The following is a 19,473-nucleotide window of genomic DNA, read 5'->3' on the forward strand; positions in this document are numbered from 1 at the left end:
AAGGCCATACAAAAACAGGTCATAGTTTGCTGACCTTTGATTTATAAATCAAAGGTCAGCAAACTTATTTCATATTATATTTAAATAATTGATACTACATTTATATTAATTACATTACAGGTGTAATTTCCTACGATACCTTTTTTTTTTTCCAACACCACATGGAACATTTATAAAAATTGACGAAATACGGTAGTCAGAAAAGAAATATGACAAATTTTCTAGATCAAGTCCTAGTGTCTGAGGATCCCTGGGGGTCCCGAAGACCTTTTCAGGGTATCCTCGAGGCCAAACCTATTTTCGTTACAGTATATATTTGCCTTTTTCACTCTCAATCACTCATGTGGATACAGTGGAGTTTTCTAAAAACTTCATGATATATTACATCTCAACAGATTGAATGCAGAAGCAGACATGAGAGTCCAGCGGTCTTCTACTGAGCCAGACATTAAAGAGATTTGTGAAAATGTAAAACAATGTTAACTTTTTTCACTTTCGTTTTGAAAAACAATCATTTTTCATCAACATGTGTTTGCATGTGTTGAGATATAATGAGTATATTATTGCTATTTTTAAAATAATTTATATGTATATATTTAAAATTTCTCAGTTTCTAACATGGTAAATATTGATAGATATAAACCACATAAACCAAAGCTTCCTAGGGGTCCTTTGTAATTTTTAAGAATGTGAAGAGGTTCTGAGACCAAAAAGTGTGAGAATTTCAGTTCTAGAGAATAATTGTACAGGACATATTCTTTTACTACTATGCAATGCATTGTAGACATTAATTAGGAATATTTAGTCTTTGGTAGTGGACTAGTCTAGATCTGAAACTTCTTAAAAAATCAACCAACCTTCTCGCCACCAGACTGTCTGCCATGCACCTAAGAAAGAAATACGGATAAACCCAGAGCAAAAGTCATCAGCTTCCAGCATCCTTTTTCAAGGATTTCAGGCAAATTCGATAGGGTTTGGATGGGGCAAGGTCTAAACTTCAACTGAAGAAAGAAAAAAAAGTCTAACTGGGCTGCAGAAACAGAATAGGGAGAATAGTGAATAGCTAACAAGGAATAAACCACGACAGTTGTATTAATGCAAGATGGGAAAGTGAAGCCAAATGAGAAGCTTTCATTTCATTTTTAATTGGATTAATTGGATTCCTCAAGAACTGTGCAGATGATGTTAACGTTCTTTTTTTTTTTTCCATTTTAAATACCTTTTATTCTGTAATGTGACAGAACATAGAAAATAACAACATCAATGAGAAAAAAATCCACGACAAAATATTACTTAGAATATTTGGGATCCATATATAAGCAGCTAGTAGTGGAATTCATTCTATACTAAGAATTTAGTTAACTCTTTTTTAAAATTTTATTTTATTTTATACAGCACATTCTTATTAGTTATCTATTTTATACATATTAGTGTATATATGTCAATCCCAATCTCCCAATTCATCCCACCACCACCACCATCCCCACTTTCCCCCCCTTGGTGTCCATACGTTTGTTCTCTACATCTGTGTCTCTGTTTCTGCCTTGCATACCAGTTCGTCTGTACCATTTTTCTAGATTCCACATATATGCATTAATATACGATATTTGTTTTTCTCTTTCTGACTTACTTCACTCTATGACTGTCTCTAGGTCCATCTACATCTCTACAAATGACCCAACTTCATTCCTTTCTATGGCTGAGTAATATTCCATTGTATATATGTACCACATCTTCTTTATCTAATCGTCTGTCGATGGGCATTTAGGTTGCTTCCATGTCCTGGCTATTGTAAATAGTGCTGCGATGAACATTGGGGTGCATGTGTCCTTTCGAATTATGGTTTTCTCTGGGTATATGCCCAGGAATGGGATTGCTGGGTCATATGGTAATTCTATTTTTAGTTTTTAGTTCTCCATAGTGGCTGTATCAATTTACAACTTTCATTTTCAAATTTCAAGGAATATATTTGCTTTAAGACTGAAGGTAATTTTAAAATAAATAAAAGAAAAAAAAAAAAGAAACAAGTCTACTTATATCCAAGCAGTTTAATGACTTGGGAAAGTGACAGAAAAGTATTTCAAAAATGCATTATTTATGGATTTAATTTTTATTTTTTAAGTAAACTTCTTATTGCAGTATGAAATAGATTCAGAAATATATACAACTCATCTGTGTGCAGCTTGAGTTGTGTGCATCTCATTTGTGTGCAGCTTGTGTATTTTCACAGTGATCGTAGCTGAGTAAGCACCACCCAGAGCAGAAACTAGAACATCATCATCCTTAAAAACCCCTTCAGTCACTGTAACCTCTTCTCCCTCAAATAACCATTATCTTTACTTCTAACACCATAGATTAGTGCTTCCTCTTTTAGACATTTATATAAATGGAATCATTCATCATGTAGCCTTTTGTATCTGACATTTCTATTCAACATTATGTTTGGGAAATTCATGCGTGTTGTTAGGTGTAGTGGTAAGTTATTGGTTTTCATTATTATCAAGTATTTGATTATATAATCCCACAATTTATTTACCCATTCTATTTTTTTCATGGACAGTTCATTTTTTTTCTAGCTTTCAGCTGTTATGAATAGTTCTGTCAAGAACATTCTTCTGCATGATTTTTTGGTGCATGTTTAAGGCACTTCTGTTGGGTACATATCTATAGATGGAATTGCTGGGTTATGTACATATTTAACATTAGTAGGTACTTTCAATTTTCCAGGTGGTTGCAACAGTTTATACTCCACATAGCAGTTTATGGGAATTCTAGTTGCTTCATCCTCCTCAACATTTTGGATTGTTAAGTTTTAAAATTTTAGTCATTCTGATGGGGACGTACTAGCATCTTATCATAGTTTTGTTTTCATTTCTCTTATGTTTGAGGTTGAACACTTTTTCCTATATTTATTGGCAAACTAGATATCCTTTTCTGTGAAGAGACTATTCCTATTCCTCCTTAGTGCTTTAAAAAAAATAAATCAGTGTTGGTCATTACTCAATGCAGTTGTAAAATTGGGTTATCCATACATTCTTATTGATTTATAGTTCTTCAGTATATACTAGATATGTCTGTTATTTTATATACACATTACAGATATTCTCTAGCCATTTGCCTCTTCATTCTAAGTGTATTTCGATAAATAGTAGTTCTTATTAATAGTAGTTTTTACAGTCTAACTTATTAATCTTTTCTTTTATGTACTTTTTACGTTCTATTTTTAAAATCTTTGCTTTCCTGAGATTATAAAATGATCTATGTTATTTTCTAGAAGCTGCATTGTTTCACCTTTCACATTTGGATGAGCACTCTAATTGTAATTGATTTCTTTGTTTATGGTAGGAGGTAGTGATCAAGAATCATTTGTTTTTCTATTTGGAAATCCAATTGACCAAGTATCATTTATTGAAAAGACTGTTCTTTCACTCTGAAATGCCATCTTTACCATAAATCAGGTATCCACATATGGGTGGGTGTCCTAGATTCTCTATTCTGTTCCATTGGTCTATTTGTCTAATTTTGCACCAGTACCACACTTTTAATTATTATTCCTTTATATTAATTTTGAATATGTGTTAGTGTAAATCCTTTGACTTTATTCTTCTTCTAGAATATCTGGTCTAATCTTGGTCCAATATTTGCCACTTTACCACATTTCCACATAAATATTATAATTAATTTATCAATTTTCATTGAAAGAAAAGTCTTCTGAGATTTTGATTAGGATTGCATTGAATCTATAGATTAATTTGGGAGCAGTCTGCATCTGTGAAATAATAGCTCTTCTGATTCATGCAGAGTACATTTATTCCACTTATTTAGGTATTATTTTTCTATCTCTCAATAATGTTTTACACTTTACTCTATGGAGGTTCTTCATATCTTTTGTTAAATTTATTCCTAATATTTGATGTGTAGAGATGCCAGGTGAGTGTTAATTTTGTCTTCAAATTGCATTTTCTAATTGTTTATTTAGGAATGGTTTATTTTAAAATATTATTAATTTTTGAATCTTGTGTCCAGCAAGGTTGTAGTATTTGCTTACTAAATAAAATAGTTTACCTAGATTTTCTATATTCAAGTTGTCTACAAATAATAGTTTTATTTCTTTCCAATTTTTATACCTTTTATTTCTTTGTCTTTCTTTCTTGCATTAACTAGGATATTTAGAAAAATGCTGAACAGAAGTGATGGGACTATCCTTGTTCCACTCTTGATCTCTGGGATGGAGGGGGGGGGCGGGGATTTGAATAGTTTACTATTAAGTTTAATATTTGCTGTAGGGTTTTTGTAGTTTTTTTTTTTTTTTTTTTTTTTTTGCGGTACGTGGACTTCTCACTGTTGTGGCCTCTCCCGTTGCAGAGCACAGGCTCCGGACGCGCAGGCTCAGTGGCCATGGCTCACGGGCCTAGCTGCTCCGAGGCATGTGGGATCTTCCCGGACCAGGGCACGAACCCGTGTCCTCGGTGTTGGCAGGCGGACTCTCAACCACTGCGCCACCAGGGAAGCCCTTTTGTAGATTTTTAAAAAATCAATTACAGTAGTTCTCTTCTGTTTCTAGTTTGCTAAGAAATTTTTTTCAACTAAATCATGAATCGTTATTAAATCTGATCCACTTACTGAGATGATATGATTTTTTCCTTTATATTCTGAATGTGATAAGTACATCAATTGACTATGTGTTCAATGAACATCATATTGCTGGAATAAAACTTCTGAGTCATGACCTAGTTCCCTTTTTATGTATAGCAAGCTTCACTTTACTAATATTTTTAGTGAGATTTTGCAACTGTATTCCTGATAGACATTGGCCTGCAATTTCCTTTCTCATAAATATCCTTTCAGGTTTTTGTATCAAGGTTATGCTGGCCTTATAAAATGAATTGGAAGCGTTCTCTCTTTTTCTATTTCCTGTTTTTGTAAAATTTGGATAAATTCACTTGTGATGCCATCTGGACCTTCAGTTTCTTTGTAGGAAAGTTTTAAATTACAGATTCAATTTCTTTAATAGATATAGAATTATACAGATTTTCTATTTCTTTTTGTGACAATTTCACAGTTGTGTTTTTCTAGGAATTTGTCCATTTTTTAACTTTTCAAATTTATTGGCAAAAAAGTAATATCCTCTTTTTATTTTTGTAATGTCAGTAGGATCTAGTAATGTTTCTCTTTATATTATCTCTGACATGGGTAATTTGTATTTTCTCTTTTATTCTCGATCTTGCCGAAGCTTTATAAATGTTATTAATTTACTAGCCTTTTGGTACTCTTCTCTATTGAATGTTTGTTTTCCAGTTTATTACTTTCTGCTTCTTTCTTGTTTTTTCTTCCTCTCTTTCTTCTTACTTCTTTATTGATTTCACTTTTTCTAAATGACTAATACATGCCAATAAATAAAGTTTACATTTCCTTCTAAGTACACTTTACCTGTATTCCACAAATTTTATGTCATGGCTGCATTATCATTCACTTCATTTTGAAATATTACTTACCTTCTACTTAGATTGCCTTTTTGAGTCACAAATTATTTATTAACTCTGTTGTTCAATTTCTAAATATTAGAGATTTTCTAGTTAATCATTTTATATTGGCTTCTCATTTAATTTCACTGTATTCAGGGTACATTTCATAGATGAGTTCAGTACTTTGAAATCTTTTGATCACTGCTATGACCCTGCAATTTTGGTGAATGTTCCAAGTGGCCCTGAAAAGAATAAGTATACTGCAACCATTGGTTGCACTCTTCTGTAAGTGTCAATTTGTTCAAGTTAGTTAATTGTGTTCTTCAAATCTTCTATATCTTTACTGATTTTTTTGTCTTTTTTTCATCAGTTACTGAGATATATAGATTGTTAATTTCTGTATCAGTCCTAAAAGTTCTTTAAATTTTACTTAACATGTTTGAGGTTATGTTATTATATGCCTGTATGTTTAGAATGTTTTTTATCCTCTTGGTGACTTGATCCTTTCATTATTATGAAATATATCTCTATCTCTAATAATGCTTCTTGTCTTAAAGGCTACTTTGTCTGATATTAGTGTAGCAATATTAGCTTTCTTCTGATTAGTGTTTACATAGTATTTTGTTTATCCTTTTACTCTCAAGCATTCTGTATTCTTTTTTTAATTTAAAAAATTTTTATTATTTATTTATTTATTTATTTTACATTCTGTATTCTTATATTTTATGTAACTCCACTGACAACAGTTCTGCCCTTAATGCAGTTGTTTCAGATAATTTAACTCTACATGTAATTGAGATTTTCCCCTAGTCTGAAAATCTTTGTTTCAAATGGGAATGTTTAGTCAATTTCCATTTGCTATAATTACTGATATTTGACATTTAAATCCCCTATCTTCCTATTTCCTATTTATCCATTTGCTGATAGTTCTTTTAATCTCTTCTGTTTACTTCTTTTGGGTTAACAAGTATTTTATATTTTACATTTCCCTCTTTATTAGCTCGTTACATATTTTCCTTTTCGTTTAGTGCTTGAAGTGGGTTGGTAAGTGTTTCCCCAAAATTCATGTCCATGCAGAACCTCAGAATTTGGCCTTATTTGAAAATATTGTCTTTGCAGAGGTAATTAGTTAACATGAGGTCATACTGGATCATGGTGGGCCCTAAATCCAGTGGTTGCTGTCCTTATAAGAAGAGAAGGCACACAAAGAGACACAAGGGAAGAACTCCATGTGACAATGCAGGCAGAGATTAGAGTAGTGCCACCACAAGCTGAGAGACATCAAGGATTGTCAGGAGCCGCCAGAAGCTGGAAGAGATGGGGAAGGATTCTTCCCTGGAGATTTCAAAGGGACCATGGCTCGGCCACTACCTTATTTTGGTCTCCTAACTTCCAGAATCGTGAGAGAATAAATTTCTGCTGCTTTAAGACACCCAGTTTGTGGTAATTTGTTATGGCAGTCCTAGGAAACTAATACAGTGTTTACCCTAGATGTTATGAAATGTAACTTTGACTTAGTCCAATATAAATTGGTGCTGTTACCAAATATACGAAAGAATCTTAGAACATTTTAAATCCACTCACTCCAGTTCTGCCTTGAACACTGTTGTTTCATGTATTCATTTCACGTATATCATTTTCTCAGTCAGTGATAGTCTAGGTTTATCCAAATATTGACGTGTTCTGTTACACTCTTTCCTTCCTAAATTTCCATGCTTCCAACCTGGATCATTTTCTTTCTGTCTCAGAATTTCCCCTACTAATTTATTTAGTGAAATCTATTGGTGGTAAATTGTCTTGTGTATGTGTGTGTGTGTGTGTGTGTGTGTGTGTGTGTGTGTGTGAAAATGACTTTATTTTGCCTTCATTTTTTCCAATGTTTTGTTATATTTTTTCACATATCCAGCAAAGCTGAAAGAATTTTGTAGTGCAAACTTGTATACATACCATGTAGATTCTAATATGAGTATTTTACTACACTTGCTTTATTAATATCACATATCCATCGATCTGCATCCTCATCATTTCACTAATCCATGGGATTTCTTTGGTGCACTTAAAAGTAAATTACACACATTAATATACTTTTCTCTAAATATTTAGATTTTTGGGCTTCCCTGGTGGCACAGTGGTTGAGAGTCCGCCTGCCGATGCAGGCGACACGGGTTCGTGCTCCGGTCCGGGAAGATCCCACATGCCGCAGAGCGGCTGGGCCCGTGAGCCATGGCCACTGAGCCTGCGCGTCCGGAGCCTGTGCTCCGCGGTGGGAGGGGCCACAGCGGTGAGAGGCCCGTGTACCACAAACAAACAAAAATAAATAAATATTTAGATTTTTTTAATTAAATAAAGTTCTTTGGTTTTTATTTATTTTTTCTTTTGATATAATATCTATACAATAAAATGCTAAATATTAAGTGTAAATTCACTGAGTTTTGACAAATACATACACCAGTGTTTTCCAAAGAATGTTCCCTCATGCTTCTCAGTCAACCCCTATCCCTACCCTCTCAGAGTCAACCACTGTTCTGATTTTTCCACCATAGATTTGTTTTGTCTGTTCTAGTATTTTATACCTTTTCGTCTAAGGCTCCTTTCACTCAGCATACTGTTTTTGAGACTCATCCATGTTTTTTGTGTACTTTTTTCTTTTTTATTTCTCAGTAACATTTCATTGTATGACTGTATCACAGTCTGTTTATCCATTCTCCTATCGATGGACACCTGAGTTGTTTCTAGTTTTTGGTTATGATAAATATAGCTGCTGTGAAAATTCTCATACGAGTCTTTTTTATAAACATATATTTTCATTGTTCTTGAGCAAAATACCTAGGAGTGGAATTATGTATGTTTACTTTAATAAAAATATGTCACTATTTTTCAAAAATTGTTGACCATTGTACATCCCCACCAACAATGTTCGAGAGTTCCAGCCACTCTACAGACTCACCAATGTTTAGTGTTGTCATCATTTTTTATTATTACTTTTTTTTTTAGCTATTCTTGTAGATATGTTGTAGTATCTTATTGTTTTAATTTGCTTTTCCTTGATGACAAATATCGTTGAACACTTTTGCTTATTGGCTATTTATGTTCTTTTGTTAAATGTATGTTTAAATCATTGCCCATATTTTTGATAGGGGTATTTGTCTTTTTATTATTGGGTAATCAGAATTCTTTTTTTTTTTTTTTTGTGGTACGTGGGCCTGTCACTGTTGTGGCCTCTCCCATTGCAGAGCACAGGCTCCAGATGCGCAGGCTCAGTGGCCATGGCTCATGGATCCAGCCGCTCCACGGCATGTGGGATCTTCCTGGACCGGGGCACAAACCCCGTGTCCCCTCCATTGTCTTGTATGTAACCTGCAGGTATTTTCTCCACTCCATGGCTTGCTTATTCATTTTTTATGGTATCTTTTGATAACAGACTATTTTAATTTTGATGAAATCTATTTTATCATTTTTTTTGTGGATTTTGTTTTCTGTGACCATCTGCCTTAAATCCAGAGAAAAGTATAATTCAAAAAGATACAGGCACCCCAGTGTTCATTGCAGCTCTATTTACAAAAGCCAAGACATGGAAGCAACCTAAATCTCCATTGACAGATGAATGGATAAAGAAGATATGGTATATATATCTACATACATAATGGACTGTTACTCAGCCATAAAAAAGTATGAAGTAATGCCATTTGCGGCAACATGGTTGGACCTAGAGATTATCATACTAAGTGAAGTAAGCCAGAAGAGAAACACAAATATCATATGACATGGCTTATATGTGGAATCTAAAAGAAGATACAAATGAATTTACTTACAAAACAAAAATAGACCTATAGACATAGAAAACAAACTTATGGTTACCAAAGGGGAAAGGGAGGGAGGGATAAATTAGGAGTTTGGGATTAACATATACATACTACTGTATGTGAAATAGGTAACCAACAAAGACCTACTGTATAGCACAGGGAACTATACTCAATATTTGGTAATAACCTATAAGGGTTAGAATCTGAAGTATATATATATGTATACATACATATATATACATATATATATATATATAACTGAATCACTGTGCTGTACACCTGAAACCAACACAACATTGTAAATCAACTATACTTCAATAAAAAAGAAAGAAAAGAAATATCTGCCTATCTCTAAGTGACCAAATATTTGCTTATATTTTCCCTTAAAAAGCATATGGTTTTAGATTTTGTGTTTAGGTCTGTGATCCATCTTAAATTATTTATGTGTGTGATATGAGGTAGGAATGCATATCCACTTATTCTCACGCCATTTGTTGAAAAGACTTTCCTTTCCCCCATCAAATTGCCTTGCTGTCATTGTCAAAAATCAAGTGACCATTTAAGTGGTTATTTTTCCCAGCTATCTAGTCTGCTGCTTGTTGAATTTGTCAACCATTATGTCAGTGTGACTGCATCTTGATTAATATAGTTTTATAATAAATCTTGAAACCAAATAGTATAAATTCCTCCAACTTTGTTCTTTTTAAGATTGCTCTGGATATTCTAGTTCTGTTTTCTATTTCTTATCTTTATTGCTATCCTCTTCTATTTCTTTTGGCTTTACTTTGATCTTCTTTTCTAGTTTTTTAAAGTGAAACCTTAGGTTATCTATTTTAGACTTCTTTTCTAATATAAACATGTAAAGCAATTAAAAGCAATAAAAAAGCAAATGTTGATATGCTATATTTTCATTATCCTTCAGTTCAAAATATTTTATAATTTATCATATTACTTTTCTCATGGATTATTTAGAACTGTTTAATTTCCAATATTTTAGTTTTCTTTAGTTATTTTATTGTTACTGATTTCTAATTGTGGACAGAGAACACACTCCATGTGATATTGATTCTTTGAAATTCATTGAGCCTTGTTTTATGGTCCAGCATGTGGTCTATTTTGGTGAATTCACCATGTGCCCTTTTCTTTAAGTTACTCCTTACTACTATTGTGTCTGAAACAAAAGGCCTGGGAAAATCACCAGAATGCCTACTCTTTGTTGGGCCCTGAACTCCAATTCTGACTTCCCATACTAATGAGGCTCTGAATGTTCCCACTGTACTTTTCTATCTCTTAGCCTGTCACTGGAGAATCAGCAAATGCCTGCAGGGGAAAGCAAACTTGACTATTGGGCTCACTTCCCCATGTGTCCCTTGCTCCCTCAAGTTGTCTTGCCTTGAAAGCTCTATGATGCTTCATGTATTTTTAAATATTTTATCCAGTTTTTCTAGTTGTACTCAGCAGGAGGACTGGTGTCTGATGGAAACTACTCTGCCATAGACAGGAATGGAATACTAAACTCTTCATTTAAAAAAAAATATCAGACTCCAGATGTTTAATTCTTGAGCTTTAAGTTGTAAAGCTTTTGAATAAAGTTAGGCAAGAAAAAAATCTTGCTTATTCATTCACATTTTGGGGGTTACTGTTAATAATTTGCAGTGAAACATTTCATCATTTTAAACAAATTGTTATAAAGTATTAGACTCTAGCACCACATAACAACTAATTATATTTTAATTTTTCCTTAAAAAACAGAAGTATTAAGGATTCTTTGAATGACTATAAGAATGTTCAAAGAAAATGTTTACATTATTATTATATATGTACATTTTGTCTGTTAATATACCCACAATCTGGACTCCATCATCAAAATTGCTAATTTTTAGGAATTTTTTTTTGAACATTCCCCATTGTTTCTGTTACAGTTTCAGCCTTCCAGCCTTATTCTAGGTTCTCCCAATGAAAAGGAAATCAAAATCATCAGTTCTTGGTTGTACCCATTTGATCAGTCTCAAGATTCTTAGTAAATTGAAGGTTAAAGAACAAATGTCTGCCTTCTGTTGGGCACAGTTAACCTATTTTTGAATAACTTGGTTTTTGCAGTGATGGATAAGGAAATCTATAAATTAACACTTTGCACAGATAATTTTCATAAATTGAGCACATGTGCTACCTAAAATATTAATCCCTTCAAAGTGGCCGTTGTGAGAAAAGAAATCATAAGAGATAAGTTGAGTTATTTCATAATCTTCAAAGTCCCTTTCAGTTCTGTGCCTCTAATTCTAAAACTGTTTCTTATATAAATCCACTTTAATTAAAGCTGGAGTATGAATGTACATGATAAACTGTAGAAATTAGAGTCATCCTCTTTATTTTTATTTTTTCAAGCAATATTTTCTTATTTATTCATTTATTTTAAAATGAGGTATAGTTGATTTACAATATTAGTTTCAGGTGTATAACATTCAATATTTTTATCGGTTATTTATACTCCATTTAAAGTTGTCGAAGATAGTGGGAATCCTTCTCTTGTTTCTGATTTTAGAGGAAGAGCTTTCAGCTTTTCACCACTGATGATGTTAGCTGTGGATTTGTCATAAATGACCTTTATTATGTTAAGTCCCCTCTATACCAACTTTGATGAGAGTTTTTATTACAGTGGATGTTGAATTTTGTCAAATGCTTTTTCTTTGTCTCTTGAGATGATCATGTGATTTTTATCTTTCCTTTCATTAATGTGGTGTATCACATTGATTGATTGTGGGTATTGAACCGTCCTTGTAGCTCTGAAATGAATCTCACTTAATCATGGTGTATGATCCTTTTTATATATTCTTGAATTTGATTTGCTAATATTTTGTTGAGGACTTTTGCATCTATATTCATCAAAGATATTGACCTGTAATTTTCTTTTTTTGTAGAGTTTTTGGTTTTGGTATCAGGGTAATGGTAGACTCATAGAATGAATTTGAGAGTGTTCCATCCTCTTCAATTTATTTGAATAGTTTGAGAAGGACAGCTATTAGCTCTTCTTTATATGTTTGGTAGAATTTCCCTGTTAAGCCGTCTGGTCCTGGACTTTGTTTGCTAGGAGTTATTTTTAATTACAAATTAAATTTTACTACTAGTGATAGGTCTGTTCAGATTATCTGTTTCCTCCTGAATCAGTCTTGAAAGGTTGTTTCCAGAAATTTGTCCGTATCTTCTAGATTGTCCAACTTGTTGGTATATAACTTTTTGTGTATTCTTTCATGATTTTTTTGTATCTCTGTGGTATCAGTTGTTATTTCTCCTCTTTCATTTCTCATTTTGTTTATTGGGGTTCTCTCTCTTTTCTTCTTGATGAGCCTGGCTAAAGTTTTATCAGTTTTATTTATATTTTCAAAGAACTAGCCCTTAGTTTCCTTGATCTTTTCTATTTTTTGGTTTCTATTTTATTTATTTCCTTGCCAGTCTTTATTATTTCCTTAATTCTGCTGACTTTAGGCTCTGTTTATTCTTCTTTTTCTAATTCCTTTGGTTGGTAGGTTAGGTTGTTTATTTGAGATTGTTCTTGTTTCTTGATGTAGTCCTGTATTGCTATAAATTTCCATTTTAGAACTGCATTTGCTATGTCCCATAGATTTTGGAAGGTTGTGTTTCCATTTCTTTTGTCTGAAGGTATTTTCTGATTTCCTCTTTGATTTCTTATTTTTTCATAGCATGTTGTTTAGTCTCCAAGTATTCATGCATTTCCCATTCTTCTTCCTATGATTGATTTCTAGTTTCATACCACTGCGGTCAGAAAAAATTCTAGATATAATTTCTATCTTCTTAAATTTGTTGAGACTTGTTTTATGGCCTAGCATGTGATCTATCCTGGAGATTGTTCCAAGTTCACTTGAAAAAAAATTGTATTCTGCTATTTTGGGATGGAATGTCCTATAGATATTTGTTAAGTCCAGCTGGTCTATTGTGTTTTTTAAGACCATTGTTGCCTTATTGATTTTCTGTCTGGATTTTCTGTCCATTGATGGAAGGGGGGTGTTAAACTCCCCTACGATTATGCTGTTTTTGTCAGTTTCTCCCTTTATGTGTGTTAATATTTGCTTTATATATTTAGGTGCTCCTGTATTGGGTGCATACATGTTAATGAGTATAATATCCTCTTCTTATATTGATTCCTTTATCATTATATAATGATCTTCTTTGTCTTTTTTTATAGACTTTTTAAAAAGTCTATTTTGTCTGATACGAATATTGCTACCCTAGCTTTCTTGTCATTTCCATTTGCATGAAATATCTTTGTCCATGCCCTCGCTTTCAATCTGTGTGTGTCTTTAGTTCTGAAGTGATTCTCTTGTAGGCAGCATATAGATGCTTCTTGTTTTAATATTCAATCAGCCACCTTATTTCTTTTGATTGGAGCATTTAAAGTAATTATTGATAGGTATGTACTTATTGCCATTTTATTACTTCTTTTCCCGTTGTTTTTGTAGGTCTTCCATGTTACTTTCTTCTTCTTTTAGTTTCTTCCCTTGCAGTTTGGTGATTTTCTTTAGTAGTAAGCCTGTGTTCCTTTCTTTCTTGTTTTTGTGTATTTATTGCAGGTTTCTGATTTGTGGTTACCATGGGGTTCATATATGTCGGCCTATAACATATCTATTTGTTTTAAACAGGTAGTTCTTTAATTCAAACACATTCCAAAAGATCTACATTTTTTACTCCCTTCCCCCACACTTCGTGTTTTTGATGTCATATTTTACATCTTCATTTGTATCCTTTTACCGATTATTGTATTTATACTTGAATTACAAGTTTTTAAATCTTCATACTAGCTTATTTAAGTGGTTGATCATCAGCCTTTATTATATATTTGCGTTTACTAGTGGGATTTTTCCTTTCCTGTGGATACTTACTTGTTATAGCCTTTTCTTTTCCACTTAGAGAAGACCCTTTAGCATTTTTCTTAGTGTCAGTTCAGTATTGATAAACTCTGTTAGTTTTGTCTTGTCTGAGAGTCATACTTTAGGTAGAGTCAGTCATCTGTTTTTCATAGCACCAATTCATAACTTAAAATATTATTTTTATATGTTTTCTGAAGTTATAAATGCATTTGCCAAATTCCTGTGAATTGCAGATAACAATGACCTTAAGGTAACATCTGATGTAGAGTCTTACCCAATTAGATGTTTTTGTTTGTTTGTTTTACTTTGTTTTGGTTTTGCCTTTCTCTTAAATGAAATGAGACGTAAAACAAGCTTATGGGGCTGATTTTTAAATTCACCTCTACCTAAGTTTTCAATTATATATTTCTGTGTAAAATGAGAGTGCAGTTGAAGTAGTGTGTACATGATGATCATCCTATCATTTGCTTGCATCTGGAAAAATCTCTCTCCTTTCACTGCCTTCTTTACACCTTTTCTTTTTTGACTTCCCAATGACATGAAGTCATTCACAGCTTTTTCTGAGCCTGGCTGGTTCTCCATCAGAAAGAGTGAGTTATTTACATTGGGTCATAGCAAGTCTAGTTGTTTGTCTAGAGACCCCCACAATTTTCTCCTCATGTTTCTATCATTTTGGCAGAGTAGAAAGTCCAGTTACACAAACATTTCTTGGATCCCTGAGTGGAACTTAGCAGGTATCTTATTCCCTCACAGATATAGAACTACATTCATAGGACAGTACCACATCTTCATAACTGAAGCTCTTGGTATACAGATATTCATATGTCATCTGGAGTTAGGGAGTCTTTCCTTTAACTCTTTTCATGGTGTAGTAACATTTCTGCGTTTGTGATAGAGAGAATTTTCCTTGCGAGAATGCGTATTTTCGGTTCCTTATTATTTAATCTGACTGGAAGAGAAGGCTTTGTAATTTTGTGAAGGACTCAATCTTTCAATAAACTCAGGTGAACCAACCCTCCAAGCCTTCTTCTTTAATGATTACAAGAAAGGGTATGAAATCCATTGTATTGGAAAATCCACAAGGCTATTCCATTACAGTCAGCATGGAAGTGGGGATGGGATTTTAGTCTAACCTGTTGATTTCTTGGCTGATTCTTTTCAGCCTGACCCTGGAGGTTAATTTTCCAAGGAGGACCCACACTTTCTCGAAACAATTTCCTTAGATATTTTAAAAGTGTGATTTATAGCCTTTCTCTTATTTCAGATTTAACACAGGGAATTGTTTTCTACCTCTATCTGTCTCTCTGTCTGTCTTCTCTCTCTCTAGCTTTGCTCCATCTTGTCTACAGCCCAGGGTTGTAAGAAATTGATGCCACGTTAGAATCTTTTAAAATACTTTCTTTTGTAATGTATAGCCCTCAAACCAACTATATAGAAAACATTTTTGTTCATCTATGGACAAACCTATTCATAATAGGATTTTAATTGAAAATATTCCCGTAATTTAAACACCATCTCCTTTATCCTTCATTTATCCCTCTTCAGTTTTTCCCTCTTCACAGTTTGGTTCTTGAGCAAATATATTTTATCGAATCGCAAGTTCAAGTGTCAATAGACTTCTTGTTATACATATTGCAGGTTACATTTTCCTTAGCTTTCTTCTCCAAAAAAGAACTCTAACACTCAAATATTCGTGGGCCAAGCCAGGTTTTATTGGAATATAACCTGTCAGTAGTACAGAAGTTTTCTCTTGTCGTTAACTGACCATTAATATTTTAGAATTATAGACAACAATGAAGTATTTGTTACCGAGCTGACAATTCTACAGTGTCAGGAGACCAGTGACTAATGAGCCATTTGTTCTTATAGTTTACTGATTACAGGAGGGACAGGACCTAAGTTTCTGGCAACTTGGCAAAGCCCATTGCTTTAGTTTAAAGTATCTGATCAGGGCATTGACCTGTGGACCACAGAAACCTTACATGAGGTTGACCCCCCAAATTGTTCATATGAAGACTCTTTTAATATTTTTAAATTTTTCAGGAAGGCGGAAGAGAGCTAAAGAGATCACTGGAGGTGGGAGAGGTGGGAGGGTACAATGACTAAAGCTCTCCCAACACATTACTTCTTTCCCCTGACATGGGTTTTACAAGTGGACCTTAAGTGTTTTACTACAAAAAGGCAGAGAGGAGAAGAACATATTAAATAAAAATGGACCCTCAATGTATCATGATGGCATGTTGCACTTAAAATAGTGCCATGGGTGTACAGCTTGGCAACTAGAGTTAATAGTACTGGACTGTATATTTGAAAGTTGCCAAGAGAGTAGAGCTTAAAAATTCTCATCACAAGAAAAAAAAAAATTCTTTAACTATGTATGGTGATGGACGTTAGCTAGATTTATTGTGGTGATCTTTTCACAACATATACAAATATTGAATTATTGTGCTGTACACCTGAAACTAACCTAATGTTGCATGTGACTTATGCCTCAATAAAAAACATAAAAATAAATTAATTCATTAGTTTAAAAAATGAAATAGGGCCACGGAACACCCCAATAAGAAGCCAGTTAAAATATAACCCCAGGAGAAGATTAAGCATTAAGAACTATAAATTATGCATTGTATGTAATGAATTAACTTTTCTCCGAAGATGAAGAACAATATTAGTATGTACCATCCTTGACAGAATCGAGCAAATTGTCACTACATTCAGTTTCTGTATTCTGTGATTCAGAAGAGGAACCCTCGTAGAGAAAAGATGATCTAAGCTATTAAGCATTTTTCAAGCTTTTCAAAATTCAAAACGTATTAACAGGAAATTGAAAAGTTCAAGATGATCGCTTTGTTTCATTAAATACTAAATAGCAAGTTCTCTATTAACTGTTATTTCATGCCTCTAAAGAAATTAAAATCAATTAAAGACATATTAGATTTTCAAAGACTTCTTACTTTTTACTCCATTATAATTCATTATATTGGTGCCTAACTGTTTTAAATTATTTTGAAAGAAATGGTTATTGTGTTTCAGAAAAGTCTACAGCAGTGTATTCTCAAAGAACTGTTCTTTTGGAGCTGATGAAAAGTGGATTCCTAAGAATTCTGGAAAAACTTAAAAGAGTCTCAGATCTGATTTTAACTCCCTCTTTTGGAAAGATGAGTTATTTTATATTTAGTAATTTTTTTTTCAGTCGAAGCCTAGCCGTTTTCCCCAGAAAGTAAAATGCAATCTTGATTTATTATTTTTTTTCTTTGAAGGCTCTTTCATTTTACCAGAACGTTAACCTATCTGGTAAAATTCAGTCATCTTGGATTGAGAAGCCCGAGTTTACATTTCTCTCTTTAGTGAGCACTACAAGCCTGGTGGTGATGGTTCTTTAGAAAAATGCTGACCCCTTCTTTATTCAACCACCAGTCTCCCCTGTTTCACTCAGAAAGGATGTCCAGGAGCATCCTTCAGAAGCACTTGCCACTGCTATGGCTCACCTTCAAATGTGTTCATACACTTTAATCTGCTTGGAAAGGTTAAAATGAATATGAAATAGCAAAAAGGTACTTAATCCCCTTAATGGTTCTAGTAATGTCTTACAAATGCTCTGAAAATAATGGAACCTCGAATTTATTTCTTTTGGATCCCAAGCCAAATTGTGGAGCACTTGGATTGGTGACACATAATCTCCCATTAGCTACCTTCAATAGCCTGTTGCTAAAATGTAGGAAACTTAGGACAAACCACGGAAGACCACTTGGGTGGTCTTCCGTTGCACTGGTGAGTGGACAATTCTGATTTGGATTAGGGGCCCCTCATAAACCCATAGAAAGTGACTCTTATGTTAATTATAACACCCCTCCCCTGCAAAGAAACTGCATTCAATTTATGAAGTAGTCCCACAAGCACAGACATATATACAAAACTTGGAATTCTTAGGAAAATAAGCAACCCAATTTCACTTAGTTGGACAGTCAGCAAGTTAGTGATTTTGTGGTTTGACCCTCATATGGTACATCAATCATGGCAAGTTTCTTTCTCTCTCCATTCCAAGTAAAACCACCACTTCCCACGTACCATGTCATTACCATCACAATAGGATCTTCGCAGTAATACAGTTTGGATTGGATCCTTAACTTTAAAGCCCTATTTGAAATCGCAGCTTCCTTCCTGTTGCAACTTAGCTTTAAAACAGACTTCTAGTGATCTTGGAAAATCACTCTCTCTTTTCCCTTCAGTTTTTGGTTCTGTTACCTTGCAAGCTAGTTTGGATTTTCTGTTTTCCTACAAGAGACCAGGTTTTCCTAAGTATAGCATCATTTTTCTATCTCTTTCTTTCTTAAGATGAGGAAAGGAGTACAGGAAGAATGGAAATAAAGTGCCCATGGTTCTGTGGGACAGGAATTGAAGTGCCCTACTTAGTAGAAGCATAACTCTTACTTACCCAGCTTGATGACAACCCTGTCCCCTGGTTAAAGTACTAACTCATACAAGTAAGTGGTAAACCATCAGAAACACTTTGCAATGATGCTTTACTATCACCTTGAAAATGTAAATTTTAATATTACAGAGTAGTAAAATATTTTGTATCTAATCTGATTTTTTCGGACATCTGATTTTAACTTTGATGGTAAATGAACTTGAATAGTAGCAATAACATACATAGCACAGTTACTATTAAGGGCGCCAAGTATTTTCACACACACGTACAAACTTTGCCTCAAAATGTTGGCAGGTAGGCAAGAAGCAGGTACAATCAGTCCAATTTTATGCAGAGGGAAATTTAGTAACCACAGTGGTATACTTCCTGGCAGGATCTCAGTAGCTAAAAATACCTTCTCCTCTAACTTCTTTTTTCACTTCGGTTAATTTTTTTCCTAAAATTTCATTAACTAGATATTTATTCTGGTTAAAAATTTTTTTTAACAAATCAAACCAATCCATACCTTGTAGCCTTTAGAGTCGGCTCTTTAGAAATTCACACATTTAGATAATTTAGTTCAATCACCTTTTTTCTTAATATAAAATTTGATAACAACACTAACGATTTTTGCACCCTACAGTTGCCACCTTGCAATTCACTTTTACATTGTTTTTTTTTTTCCAGTAAGTTCTCACCCTAATCTGTGACATTAAATTAGTCATAACTTTGTTTTTAATGTGTAAGCAGAAGCAGAAAGTTTGAGATGGCACCCCAATTCTAAATTTCATATGACTTATAGCCAATAGCTAAACCCAGATTTTCTCATTTCAAATCCCATGTGCTCTCAGCTGTCATGATGCCTGGATGGGCCTCAGCTCTGTCTCTTGTTGGGGAGAAAGGGACTTGAC

Source organism: Neophocaena asiaeorientalis, unplaced genomic scaffold (assembly GCF_003031525.2).
Source record: "Neophocaena asiaeorientalis asiaeorientalis breed wild unplaced genomic scaffold, Neophocaena_asiaeorientalis_V1.1 scaffold56, whole genome shotgun sequence".
Taxonomy (NCBI): Eukaryota; Metazoa; Chordata; class Mammalia; order Artiodactyla; family Phocoenidae; genus Neophocaena; species Neophocaena asiaeorientalis.